The 13,969-nt window shown below is 48.5% G+C and overlaps 1 protein-coding gene and 1 long non-coding RNA gene across 4 annotated transcripts in view; one reads left to right on the top strand and one right to left on the bottom strand.

Annotated features, from left to right (window-relative positions):
* CPPED1 (calcineurin like phosphoesterase domain containing 1) overlaps window positions 1-13,969 on the top strand; it is a 200,549-nt gene that overhangs the window by 34,316 nt on the left and 152,264 nt on the right. The window lies entirely within an intron of this gene.
* Window positions 5,621-7,861, bottom strand: LOC130544295 (uncharacterized). Its single transcript, XR_008960470.1, has 2 exons — window positions 7,021-7,861; window positions 5,621-6,729 (listed from the first exon to the last, which is right to left on the bottom strand). It is a non-coding gene; the product is annotated as an uncharacterized LOC130544295 (long non-coding RNA).

The raw sequence follows: 13,969 nt of genomic DNA, 5'->3' as shown, positions 1-13,969 counted from the left end.
TGTTTCTTGTGTTCCTTTCACCTCTGGTTGCAGAGGGGCTGTCTGATACAGTGATTAAGAGCACAGGCCACAGCATCCATCTTCCCTGCCTGGGTACCAGCCCCAGCTGTATCCTGTCATGGCCGTGTGACCTTGGGCCTCCTCTAGAAAATGAAGCTAATAATGGTACCTACTTTCAGAGGCTTGTTATGGGGACGAGGCAGGATAAAGAACCTAAAAGGGCTGGCACGAAATATGCATTGAATAAATGGTGGCTGAGCCATCCTCCTCCTCCGTCCTCTTCCATCTTATTACCATTGTCGTTGTCCTTGCCCTCGTCATCATCAGCACGTCTTCCTTTGCAGTTCTGCTCCACTTCTGGTCTTCTCGAAGACTTCTCCAGAAGTACCAGTTTCTAGTGATTACTTCTACTTCTAAACCCAGTAGTCAGTCTGTTTCAGTAACGCGGTGCCGAGCTGAGCCTGTCATCCGCTGCGTTTGTCCGACACACATGGTCTAGTAGGAGTCTGGATTTTGGAGTCAGAGGAACATGACTAACTAACCCTGTGACTTTGGTCTAGTTACTTGACATCTGTAAGCCTCAGACTTTGGATGACTGTGGAAAATGATAAAAATGGAAAGAAAGCAATAGCTGTGTCAGGACTGGCTGAGGTAATGACTGGGGAACATTTCGCACAATCTCTGGCACCTTGTGAGACCTCAGTCAGTGTCCCACCTGCTACGGCACAGCTGCTTGTATTCCCTCCTAGCTCGGGAACCTCTCGCGGATAGGTTCCCTGCTAGTGATCCATTTGCATCCCGGCACCTACCACAGTATTGGACACGTAGTAGGTGTTCAAAGCATATGCGGTTTTTGGAGAGACAGACCTTAGTTTAAAACCGAGTCGCTTGGGAGCTGTTCGTGGGCAAGTTCCTAGACCTCGCTGAGCATCTGCTTCCTTATCTGGAAGCTGAGGGTGGTGACTTCTATGTTCTTGGGTTGTCTGGAGGATTAAATAAGATCGTAAGTTACAGGGCCTGCGTGGGCCTTGGTGGTGGCAGTGATGGAGTGATGTCCTTGCTGGTTTTCCTTTATCCTCACTTGACACCACGCTGGACCGAAGTGACGAGATCCTGCTCTGCCTTTCATTGCCAGATATTGTGCTCTTAGAGCAACCCTAGCGTTCTACCAAATTTATTTGGAGACACGGTATTTTCAGCCCAATGCTCTGACACACCATCATTTCCTAGAACTGTACAGCGTTTTAATCTGGTATCATTTGAGAGCATGCTGGAAATACCTTTTATCCTAGGTTGCCATTAGGATTGGTTTGGTAGATCATCTGGAAGGAATGAAGCCCGTCATGGATGCAAACTGTTACCTACTCACCGTACCTCTGCTTCTAAGACCCTGTGTGGAATATCAATGCCTAGGGTCTGAGGCTCTGTCTATAAAGTACCAAATGCTCAAAGGGAGACCGGTCAAGGCATTCAGTTTTGTGGGTTTTATTTGCAGGCGTGTTAAGGCCTTTCTGTTCAGTTCGGGTAGGCACCCCCTTTAGGCGCACTGTGTCGCATGGGGCTCACATCTGCGGTAGTGTTCGTAGCTAGACTTTGGAGTTCTGTGTTACTCCAGATTAGGGCGGCCGCCCAGCCTGCTTTGCCAGGGACTGTCCTGGTTACAGCACTAACAAGGCTCACATCCTGGAAACTCCTTAGTTCTGGGCAAACCAAGATGGTGGGTCCCCCTCAACATGCTGCAATACAGTCTTCCTGTACCCAGGTTGTCGTTTGCGAAGATAGATACTTTTCAGGGCATTGTAACTACAAATGATCAAAGTGAAACGTGGGAAATTGTTGATCCACGCATTTCATGGAAATGCTCACCAGTCCGTAGGAAGAAACAACCCATCGGGAACGTATTTTGGGAGGGCGTTGTAGTCAAGGGCTACAGCTTTGGTCTCGGGGGTTCAAGTTGTACCCTGACTTGGCTAAGCAGCCTTGAATTGCTTGCTTTTGTCTGATTTGTTATTTGCTGCCTGGCTTTCCTGGTGTCGCTGAGGAGAATCACTCACTGTTGCGAAATACGTACATGCCTGCGGCTCCTTAGCCTGGAGCAGTTTGCACGGGGCTGCCGCGTGTGGTGCCACTGTGTCGCGTATCACCCCCCTCGCTTGCGGTCTCTGCCCTTGGGACTTCCCGTCTGGGGGCTCCTGTTTAAAACCACCGCTGTCTGTGTCCACAGATTGTCGGTATGGACGGCATGCTCTCCCAGTCGCCCGTCCCGTGGATGTAGCATCGTACCTATTTCAGAGACTCTGCAGCTGAACCAGCTTCTGCTTCTTTGAGGCCCCTGCAGAGCCTGCAGTGCAGTGTGAATATGTCACTTAACCAGGATTTTATGTCACACTGCCCCAAACATACCTCCCAAATTTACTGAATGTGTCGAGCTATTTTCATATGAGGAGGCAACAGAGAATGAATTAATAGCATTATACGGATATGAGCCTTCCCGAAGGTACTGATACCTATCTCAAGAATGATCTAACATCCGAGCTAGTAGACACAGAGAGAGAGAGACTGAAATGCTTGCGAAAGGGTCACCCTGAGGGAAGTTCAGTGGTTAGCCCACGAGGGTCGCTGTGACAGTCGTAGAAAGGATGCCATTCCTTTGCCTGGAGACCCCCCTCAGAGACATTTGTCCCCGTTCTTTGCTGCCTCCCACCTGAGAGAGAGAAAACGGTCACTTGCCCTGCACTTTCCCAGGCACAGGACTTTTATCGTGAGTCTGACCCTCCCCCACTTTTCCTGCTGTATGTTAACATTTTCTCTAATTTGGTCCACTGTAAGGTCCAAGAAAAGCTGGTCTTCTTCTCCCTGTTGGCCTCTTCCTCCCAGCAGTAGAGAAGGTCCTGTGCAAATTAGATTTTTATAAATAGACTGTGTGCGGCAGAGGGTCTCGGAGGTCTCTACAGTTTCTCCTCTGGTAGGGCGCGGAATCCACGGGTACGTGCGCTCATCCCCTCCGTTTGTTTCATCAGATGCCTGTGGATCAGACTGAGAAATTGTGTGCCCCCCCCACCCCCCTGCCGCAGTGTATCGAGAACAGCGGCTGTTAGTGTGTGGGGCCGTTTTCTCAGGAGGAGGAGCGGATCCAAAACCAGCAAGCAGCTGCTTGTAAAGGTGGCCTTGAACGACGAGGGCTGCCTCTGGTTTGGGTTTGGCTTGAAAACATCCCGTCAAAATGATCGAGGACAGAGCCAGTTTTAAAACCCATCTTTATTGGTTCATTTGTCCTCCTCCAGACACTGTGTAACCTCACGTGGGTGGGTTGGGAGGCCACGGAGCACCTGGGTGTGGCTCTTTGTTACCGATGCACTTTGCAGACCAGATGCTCTCTGTCTTCTACCTGACAAACCTGCCACCCGAGGAAATAGAAGGTTGGAGCCGGGCTGACAGGCAGCCGGGGAGGAAGCGGGAAAGGACCCCAGGGAGGTTGCACGCATTGTAGGGAAGTGAGCCTGATGAACTTCTCAGTAACCCAGAGCCTCATTCATGGCCATCTTGGTTCATCCTTGCCCAGCCTCTAGACAGCCCACATGGGAGGAACGACTACAGTTCCTCTTTTCCTGGGTCAGTCACCAAATACGGTTGGATCTCCAGAAGGTTAGACTCTGCAGGAGTAACCACCGGTGGGTGGGCGGCTCCCACTGGGAGTGTGGTCCAGGGAAAAGGAACTTCTTGTGAAAAATAGGAAGTGTGTTCAAATCAGCCTGTACAGTGGGGGAGGGGCTTCTGGAGGAAAGGGGGGATTTATGAGGATCTTGAAGAAAGGTGATTCTCTTGTGATTCTTCTTAAGGAAGAAAAAAAAGTGTATGTCAGGGGTGGGGGGCAGGAGGATTTCAGTGAATGGGAGGGCAGGAGTCCCCTGAGAGATGAGGAGGGGGGAGACGTGTGGGCACAGAGCCGGGAAAGGCAGCAGTCACTGACCTCTGCCTTTCCTGGGTCCCCATGGCCTTTTCTGCTTCATTTCCACCCTGTCTGAAGACCAGCTTTCTCAATTTGGGCACGCATACGGGATGATGCCCGCCCTGCCTTCATGTCGTCTCATAGCTCCTCTCCTCAGATGCACAGATATCAAAGGGTCCAATTTCCAGTGCCCAGAAGAGAGCGTGGGATTGGCTCAGGTGGAATCGGCTGTCTCCCGATACCAGCCAGCCATTGCCAGGGGCCGGGGTCACACTGTACAAACATGGCTGCTGGTGCTTGTCCCTCTCCGTGTATTGGGGGGGGGGGGAGGTGGGGCAGGAATCTTCTAGATAGATCTCCCCTGGAGGGGAGAACAGGGTGTTTTGGATGCAAGCAACAGAACCCAGTGGCCGATTTAAGGGGAAAAAAAGGATTAATTGGAAAGATTAGAGGTGGTTCAAGGATTGAAGTGAGAAGCTGAAAACCAGGCATCTGGAGAAGAGAGAGCCCGGACCCACCCTGGGGGCTTGAGAAGCAGAGCTTAATGCGAGATCTTTCCACAGCACTGCTGTCCGCGTGCATCTGCTGCTGCCATGCTTCATCCTCCCGCCGCTCCGCTCGAGCATCAGTGCAGGGAGGGGGCATGTGAGTGGCCCAGTTGATGTACACACTCACGCCTCTGCCAGGACACATCGCCCTGAATGACCGTCCCAGCGGAGTCTGTGAACAGCTGGCAGAGGTAGTTCTGCACATCACAATGTGGTGCAGTTGTCAGAAAAAGGAGAGACTGAACGCGGGGCGGGTAGCATCGACAGATCCCACCCCAAAGACGCAGGGGCAAGACAGCCCTGAGGTTAGTCGGGGGACATGCGAAGACCCGCGTGGCTGGGTCAGAAGGGAGGGGCAGGGGGAGAAGGTGCGTGAAGGTCGTGTCTGCCCTTCCCAGGCAGTGACACACCTCTACGTCCTGAAACCAGTTTCCCACCACCCAGAGTGAAGGCGGGGAGTCCAGCAGCTCAGGGAAGACGCTGGGAAGCCATGGCTCTGTCCTGGCTGGTGCTCCCACTTCTACTCCCCCCGCCTCCCAAGCTCCCCCTGTGCCAAGCACCCGCGCTCCCATGGCTGCCGGCCCGGGGCCGTTGTGCACACATGGGCTGGGGAGCAGCAGTCCTTCTGGTCTGACTCAGTGGATCGGTGGTAAGCAGAGGCATCGAGGGGGGAAAACCCTGAACAAAACGGAAATAAAAGCTGTCCTACAGAGGTAGATTTCAGTAGGTAATTCTCACCAGATCCAACTGTTTTCCTTTGTTGGATTCTTAACTCTAGTGGAGTTTTTGAAAGTGCTGCATTTGTAACGTGTGTATGAGTCTGCTCAGGCCGCTGTAGCAGATTGCCGCAGACTGGACAGCTTTAACAGCACGCATGGGTTTGTCACGGGAAGTCCGAGGTCAAGGTGCCGGCAGATCTGGTGTCTGGTGAGAGGCTCTTCCTGGTGTGCAGACGGCCGCCTTCTCACTGTGTGCTCACACGGAGGAGAGCAGAGAAAGGAAGCAAGCTCGCTTGGAAGTCTGAAGGGCAAGAGAGGTTGACGCTGATATTGCCACACGGGCAGAATAAGATAGATAGATAGATAGATAGATAGATAAATTTTTCTTACTGTTACGTTCACTCTCTATTTATTTATTTATTACCTACCAGCATAGCCCTTGAGTAACCAATTTTCAGAGTTTAATAAATTTGATCTACTTGAAACTGACAAAATTGATTTATTCCCACCCATGCGAAGACCGCTGTGGTTGACCAGAAGGCGGTTAGGGAGAGTTAAGCGAGGGCTGCCAGGATTGAACAAAGCTTCGCTTTGTGTGTGGTAGAGTAATAGGTAATGTGAGAGTCTCTCAGCCAATACGGCAGCCCCTTCACACCCAAGCAGCGAGTGGTTCAGGTGCGCATCTGTGTTATAAACGAACATCAGCTAGGCCTTTTAAGACCTACAGGGCGCTTCTAACCCCAAATCCAGGTCCGCCCCGCGACCTTCTTCTAGTAGGGTTTTCTTAAAGAGAGAGCCTTTTCATAATAGCACTTTACCTCTGCTCTGCTGTTGCCTCTGATTTCATGAACCAGAACCAGTTTATTAGGAGAAAGCTTTATCTTCAGGGCAGAGCTGCGGAGCGGGGAGCGCTCGGACCTTGGACTCTGGCACTACTGTCCACAGGCTTGGTGACTCTTGGAAGCCCCCTCTTTGTTCTGATTCAGTGTTCTTTGTTGGGTTGCCTCAGAACACATTTCTCATTATCACCGAGTCTTCAAATCTTTCTGAGGATTAGGGATTGGGCTCCATATTTTTAAAGTTTTAGATGTTTCAGCATTAAAGAACAAAAACCTGAAAAGCATAAAAAATGCCAAAAATAGTCTAAAGATGAATATAATGAGTATGTACCGGCCAGCTTCTGAAGTCAGACGTGGACAAGGTGCTTGAAGCCGCCTGTGTGCCACTTTGGTTAGGGATTAAGGGCACGTGACCAGAAAATCCCAAGTGTGGCACGTTCTGTCTCCGGCAACGAGAAGCTGGGGCGTAAGCGTTCCCGGGACCCGGGCTTCTCTAGCTCCATGCTCCTCCATGGTCAGGGTACAGCCCTAGTTCCCGGCTCCCAGCAGCCCTCACGTCGGCCGCCCAGGAAGGAGGTAAGGCCAGTGCGGAAGGGCTTTTCAAGGAAGGGCCCCCTAACGACTTCCACTTCAGAGACTGGACTTGCGCTGGAAGATACAGTCTTTAGCAGGTGCTGTTAGGAAGGAAGGAGAGAAGGGTGATTAGGTGGGCAGCCAGCAGCTTCTCCCCTTGAGGGAAACGCTGTCCCGAGTTAAGAGGGTTTTAAAATGGGATCTCTTTGTGTTTTTACTCTATGTGTATGCCCCCTGCCCCCGGGAATACATAGGCTTATTTTATGTGTTTCTAAAACTTCATGTGTGTTCTTATACAATGCGTGTTCTTTCCTCGTTGAGCCGTACGTGGAGTCCTCTAGAGTGACACGAAGCATGCCGGCTCGTTTCTCAGCACACCGCAGCTTACTTACCCCTCGCCCGCTGTGTTGTCGTCCAACAGATGAGATGTTCGGGGGTTTTTGCTACTGCATTTCCTCTCTCCCATTCCATTAGCCTGTCCATTGATTTTTCTCCTCGTTGTGGGTGTTGTTTTCCTCCTTTGCATTTCTGGCTATTTTTGGTTGGATACCAGACATAGTGAATTTTACCTTGTTGGATGCTGGATATTTCTGTCTTCCTATTAATATTTTTGAGCCGCTCTGGGGCACAGCTGTTTGGAACAGTTCATCCTTTTAAAGTTTTTGGGCAGGGCCCGAGCCGAGTTTGGTTTGGGGCTAATTTTTCCCCACTACTGAAGCAAACCCCTTCGAGTATTTTTCCCAGCAGCCCCTGAATTTCGAGGCTTTCCCTTCTGGCTGGTGGGGATGGGAATCATTCCCGGCCCTGTGTGGACACTGAGGACTGTTCCCTCTGCGTCTTTCAGATGTTTCCTTCCTTGGCCTGGAATGGTTCCCTCACCTGCGCTGATCTGTTTTCACCGACGGCTCCTAGGGGGACCCTGGAGTTCTCTGTCAAAGCACTTCTGTCCTTGCTCATTCTTTACCCTCAAGCTCTTGACCCCCGATGCCCGGACTCTTAGCTCAGAGATGGCAGCTCTCTGCCCGGAGACTCTGCACGCGGTGTCCGGGCTGTGGCAGGGCTCACCTCACTTGTTCCTGCCTCCTGTGCTCACCGGGTGCTGTGGCCTCCAGGTCAGTGTCCTGAGCACCAGAGAGGTTCGTCGAGTTTTCCAGTGTCTCACTTGTTCCAGGCAGGAGGGTAAATCCCGTGTGTGTTCTTCCTCCTGGTCTGGAAGGAGAAGTAAGTGCCCGTGTGCCTGTTAATTTCCTTGTTGTAATTGCGGGAGAGGTTAAGCGTCTTTTCGCGTTTTTGGATCACGTGGATTACTTCCTCTCTGAATTGTCTGTTCTTGTCTGCCTGTTTTTTTCCATTGAGATAGCCATGTCTTTTTCTTAGTAACTTGAAACAGCTCTTTATGTATTTCACAGACGAGTCTTCTGTCAGCATACATTGCTGGTTGCTGTCTTTTCTTCGACTGAACTGTCTTTTCATTTTAAAAATTATTTTTGATGTAAAGTTTGATGATTCATTAGTTTAAATCAAAAACCAGGGATGTACTGTATGGTGACTAACATAATATAATGAAAAAACATTAAAAAAAATAAAAATTATTTTTGATGAACCGAAGCTTTAAGCTGTAATATAGTCCAGTTTGTCAGTTTCCTTTATGGTCAGTGCGTTTCTTTGTTTTAAGAAATCGTTCTTTACCCTGAAGTCATTAAGATATTCTGCTACATTTTCTTCTTCTTTTTTTTTTTTTAAGATTTTATTTATTTATTTGACAGAGATAGAGACAGCGAGAGAGGGAACACAAGCAGGGGGAGTGGGAGAGGAAGAAGCAGGCTCATAGCGGAGGAGCCTGACGTGGGGCTCAATCTCATAACGCCAGGATCACGCCCTGAGCCGAAGGCAGACGCCCAACCGCTGTGCCACCCAGGCGCCCCTGCTATATTTTCTTCTAAAAGCTTAAAGAGGTCCTTATATTTTGGTCTTTGATTTATTTGGAATTGATTTTAGTGTGTGGTGGGATAGGGAACCAGTTTTATCTAATTTTTTTCTAGTTGTGATCACCAGTTGCCCCAGCCCCGTGTAATGGTTAGTCTCTGTGCAGACAAGAGTTAGCTTGGCAGGCCTGAAACGTGCCCATAGGAAGGCCTGTCCACGTGGCTGGCTGGCATGTGGAAACCAGCATTTCGGGGGGTTCCCAGAACTGACAGGGACCTCACTGTGCCCCGACTGTATAGACCATGTGGCTTAGCAGGGAACACCCGCTTCCCTTCTGTGAGTCTGGAATGTTGTATGTGCCCAGCAGAGGCTGTCTACATGACCAGCCCCAATAAAAGGCCTGACCCGGGGTCTCTAAGGCATTTTCCTGATAGACAGCATGTCACATGTGTTGTCCCAGCTCACTGTTGGAGGAGTTAAGCATGTCCTCTGTGCCTCAACTGGGAGAGGACTCTCGGAAACTGGTGGCTGATTTCCTGCGTCCTTGGCCTTCCTGCTGCTTCGCTGTGTGTCCTCTGCTGTGATAAGTCACAGCCGTGAGCCTGTGTGTTGAGTTCTGTCCTGTGAGCCTCCTAGAGTCATCAGACAGGGGAGTGATCCTGGGGATTTCTCAGAAGTAGATATTGGGCAGTGTTCGTAGCTACTCTTGAACATTTGTTTCTTCATCGGAGCCTCTACGGTCCCTTCCCTTTCGGGTGGTTTATGCAATTCCTGGCACACACCCTGTGCCATCCAATAAATGGTAATTAATAACCCTAAGAAAGGAGCAGGTAAAGCGCTATAGTAGTTTGGGAGGAAGGTGTTAAATATTCAGCAGTAAATCGTTCAGGCGGGTATATTTTATGTTTTTGCAATGAGTGAAATAAATTATGATTGCCGACCGTAAATAGATATGGGAAAAAAGGTTTTTTTTATCATCTTGGAATATTTATAATTCCTCTAATACCTTCAGTTAAGAATTTTCTACCTCCCTCATTCGTGTCTGAGAATTTAAAATCCTGAGGTCATTTAACATGCTTGGCATTCCCACCTCTGTGTCATGCTATGGCCCGAATATGTCTCCCGCAGAATTCCTATTTTGAAGTCCTAGCCCCCGATTGGATGGTATTAGGAGGTGGGGCCTTTGGGAGGTGATTAGATCCCATTTGGGAAGTGAGTGGGATTAGTGCTTCATCAAAGGGACCCCCAAGAGTTCCCCAGCCCCTCTTACCACCACGTGAGGACACATTGAGAAGTGGGCCACCAGCAGCCCGGAGGGCCTCAGCAGAGCCTGGCCATGCCGGCACCCTGATCTTGGACTTCCAGCCTCCAGACGGGGAGAAAGAAGTTTCTATTGTGTATAAGTCACCCAGTCTGTGACACTGTTACAGCAGTCCAAGCTGAGACATGTCATGGTGTGATTTCTAGCAAGCCAACTATTCAACCAGTTGCTTGCATTCCTACTATGTTTCTTTAGGGAGCAGTTCATTATTGGCTACAATCACTTAAATCATAAGTGATTACATGGTTCGTAATGTTTTGAAAGACCTGTCTACAGTAATTTAAAATAATTTTTATACAAGCATTATCATTTCTATATGTTTCTCTGTTCATGTGTTTCTACGAATGTCTCTGTTTTCTTAAATCCTGTTGACTTTTGTTGGCCATAGACACAAGGTGAGCACACACAGAACGGTGGGCCGTACGTTCTGGAAGTTGTGAGCTGCAGCACAGTTAACCATGAATCCTCCCCTAAAACTCGAACCGTTGTCGGATTCGTCTGTTCAGTGTCTTTTGTCCCATAGAAATTCACGTGTCGGCCCAGCTTTTCCATACTGGGTTTTTTTAGCGGCTTGTGTGAACAGATCAATAGTGACCAACTAACTTTTTCCCCTAATGAAGGGAAGCAGATAATCATGCCCATTTCAAAAACTACTCTAAATTGAGCGTAATGTCTTTAACCATTCCCACAGTGAGCGGAGATCCCTTCATCACTCGTGATGATTGCCATTTCTCTCCATTCACATGTAATTCTCTGCAGCTCTCCATAAACAGGTCTGTCTCGATTCACTTAACTCTACAAAAAAAGCATCCAAGGAAGATTTATTTATTCTGCTCGCATTTTGAAGCCCGATACCAAACTATTCAGAAGGTCGCTGCTGCCATCCATGGTTTACCCTGTCTGCTGTCCTGCCCACTTTATTATAAGTCTCATCCAGCCACTTGGCCTGAAGTTATTGTCGTGTTTTGTCATAATTGGGTCCCATCATCTTACTGTGTCAGGTAGTTCTCCCGGTTTGGAAGTGGGAATGTTACCTAATACAGTGCTGGCTTTTTAGACTGATGAAGGAGGTTACTTACCAAGCATGTTAAATGGGTGTGGGCCCTTCACCTTTTCTCTGTAGATAGCAGGTGTATCACTTAGGAGAGCGTTCAGCTACTGGGAATGCCACGCAGGTGTTGGTGGCTTAAACAAATAGTTCTTTGGTCCAGCAGCCCAGCAGGGCCCTCAGGGTCCCAGGGTCTTTCTAACGGTAGGCCCCATCATCCTTAGCATGCTGTTTTTCATGTTCCTGCTCGTTACCTTGTGGTCTCAACATAGGCTTCCCCTCTTACCAGGAAAGTGAATAGATCCCTAGGAATATGCCCACGGCACACACCTCCACCCCACCCCCACCCCCACCAGTAGGTGGACTCCTGCTGAGGTCCCCTCAGTCAGATCAGGGCCATGTGGACTATTCCTGGAGTCTAGGAAATCTTAGAAAACAGGGAAGAAGAAAGTCCTCATTGGCATGGTCCAGTCAGAGTCCGTCACCAGGGCACAGCACAGTGCTGCCCTGAACAAGATGAGGTTTCTTTCGGCAAGGGAGAGGGGGTCCTGCGTATACAGTATACCACAGATAGGAATTTTCAGTCTCTGACTTTCTCTTGTATACCACACCACACCCACAGGTAGATATCAGATAGCCACCGGGATTCAATCTGAATATGTCCCCCTCTTTGCCAGACTCACTCATATAGCTTCCCCTTGCTCCTGGGCGGGGGGGTGGGGGAGATCCTATCTACTTACAAGAAATACAAGATCCAGAGAGGTCTGGCCCTCCCCACCTCTCAAGGCCTGATCTTGCACTGTGCTGTCTGCGCTCTCTGCCCCACCCCACGGTCCCCTTCAGCATCCTCTCGCCTTGCACTCCTTTCCTGCCAGGGGGCCATGCGTCTGCTATTCACTCTGCTGAGCATTTTCTCCCTCGTCCCCTTCACCCCAACCTTCTCCACTGGCTCAAAATCCCTTATATACAAAGGACAGAATTTCAAGTACCCTCTTTTTCATAACACTCATAATACATTCTAATTTACATTTATACATGAGCCCCCTTTATTGCCTGTATCATCAGTAGACAATATGCTCCATGAGAGCAAGGACCAGACAGAATTATACTCATGATTTGTATTCTTTAAGAATGCTTTTGGCTGTGGGTTTTAAGAAAAACTGGCTTCAGTAAAATAGGGCTTATTTTTCTCACATAATAACAAGTCTAGAAGTCGGTACCTGCTGGTATTACGTTGCTTAACACTGTAATGATCAGTGTCTTTGCCGTGTTCTTGTGACTGTCCTCATGACTGCAAGACGGCTGCTGTGGCCCAGCCATCCCCTCCATGTTTAAGAGAAGAAGGAAGGGAGGGAGGCAGTACCGCTGACCTGTGCCTGTCATCAAGAAAGCAAAAGTTTCCCTGGAATCCCCCCAGCCACTTTCTTCTTGTGTCGCTTTGTCACTTTGCCACTTCTAGCCAGAAAGGAGCCCAGAAACCGTGCATGTAGCTTTTTCCAGCCTCCATACCGGAGGTGAACGAGAGAGAAAAAGGGAAGAAATGGGAGTTAGACCAGCCTACCAGTAGTGGTCTGCCCACCCCTGTTCGTCCAGCATTTGCCTGAACAAGTACTTTGGTGTTAGTGGACAAGTAGGAAAAACTCACTTGCTTTGATCATTTGTGCATTCGTTCATCCGTTGTCTCGTGTGAACCAGTCTCTATACTTGTACCCTAGACACACATTTTCTTATTCTCATGACAGCTCCAGCAAGGTCGACATTATTAGCCTTATTTTGCGATTAGAAATGGAATCTCAGGGAGAATAAATGACTCACCTAAGGTTGTACAGCTCAGTAAGGGGCAGAACCAAGACTTAAAGCCAAACCTCCCTCCGTGCAGAGCCCTCCCGCTGTCCACAGTGACAGCCTGCTTGCCAGAGTGATTACAGCCGATCTCCTGCCTGGGGGCGGGGGGTGGGGGGGGCACCAACTATTGCCTGCCAGAGTTTAGCTTCTCCATTAAACACGTATTGGCAGAAACAGTTTGTTAATAATATTGCAGCAGTAATTTGGGGTGATGGTATCTTTGGGGTCTAATAAGGTGACTTTCATTCCCTGAGCAGTGTTGTCATTTTTAGCACGGGGCCTGGGATAGTAGCCTACTTAATAAGCCTTTACCCAGCAGTTAGTCCATACTCTTCGGTTCTAAATCATTTGTATAATCCTTTGCTGTTTAAGTAGGTGAGATACTTTGCCAGGAGCTTTTGCCCTTCATTATTCCCGAAAATCCCAGCATTCTTGTTTCAGAATAAATGAAACCGTGATCATCTATATTCATGCCCGCAGCTGACAGCTATGCATTTATAAACAAATACTCAGACATTTCATCCCTGCAACATGCATTTTAATAGTGTGTGTGGTGGGTTGTGTGTGTGTGTGTGTGTGTGTGTGTGTGTGAGAGAGATTGTAAAAGTAATAGATGCTCACTTGAGAGAAATTAGGGAAGAAGAAGAATGAGAAAAATTACTCATAATTCTATACCACCCAGAGGCAATAGCTATTAACATTTTTGGCATGTTTCCTTTCTAATCTTAAAAAAAAAATTTTTTTGCATCGCTCAGTTCATACATTATTTGCACTGTGATTTTTCATGTAACGTAAATAAGCCTCTTTGTTATCACAAGCATCATTGTGAATGGCTGCATAATGTCCCTTCATTAAGGACATACCATCTTTCATATTTTTTAAATGTGCACTAAAATAAAACAGAGCCCCTTAAGTAATAAATAATAAGTAAATAAAATAGAGGCCCTTAAGTAAAACTACTTTGAATATTATTTTGCACGCCTCAGGACAAACGTTTTCTTGATAGATGTGCTTCAGCACCGGTCTTTTAATTTTAAGATTTTGTAAATGTGTTTTGTGGCATCACATGCCAAAGTATATTCCCCGTTTTGTTGATCTCCTCTTGGCTCCAGCAATGTTTGTTCTCTTTCCAAATGTCCAGCGTCTTCCTCATTTTATGGCTCACGTGATCGGTTCCTGTTTCCCAGGCCGGTCTCCTGTG

Source organism: Ursus arctos, unplaced genomic scaffold (assembly GCF_023065955.2).
Source record: "Ursus arctos isolate Adak ecotype North America unplaced genomic scaffold, UrsArc2.0 scaffold_2, whole genome shotgun sequence".
Classification (NCBI taxonomy): Eukaryota; Metazoa; Chordata; class Mammalia; order Carnivora; family Ursidae; genus Ursus; species Ursus arctos.
The sequence above is the reverse complement of the archived record's forward strand: the minus strand, read 5'-3'. Positions and strand labels throughout refer to the sequence as shown.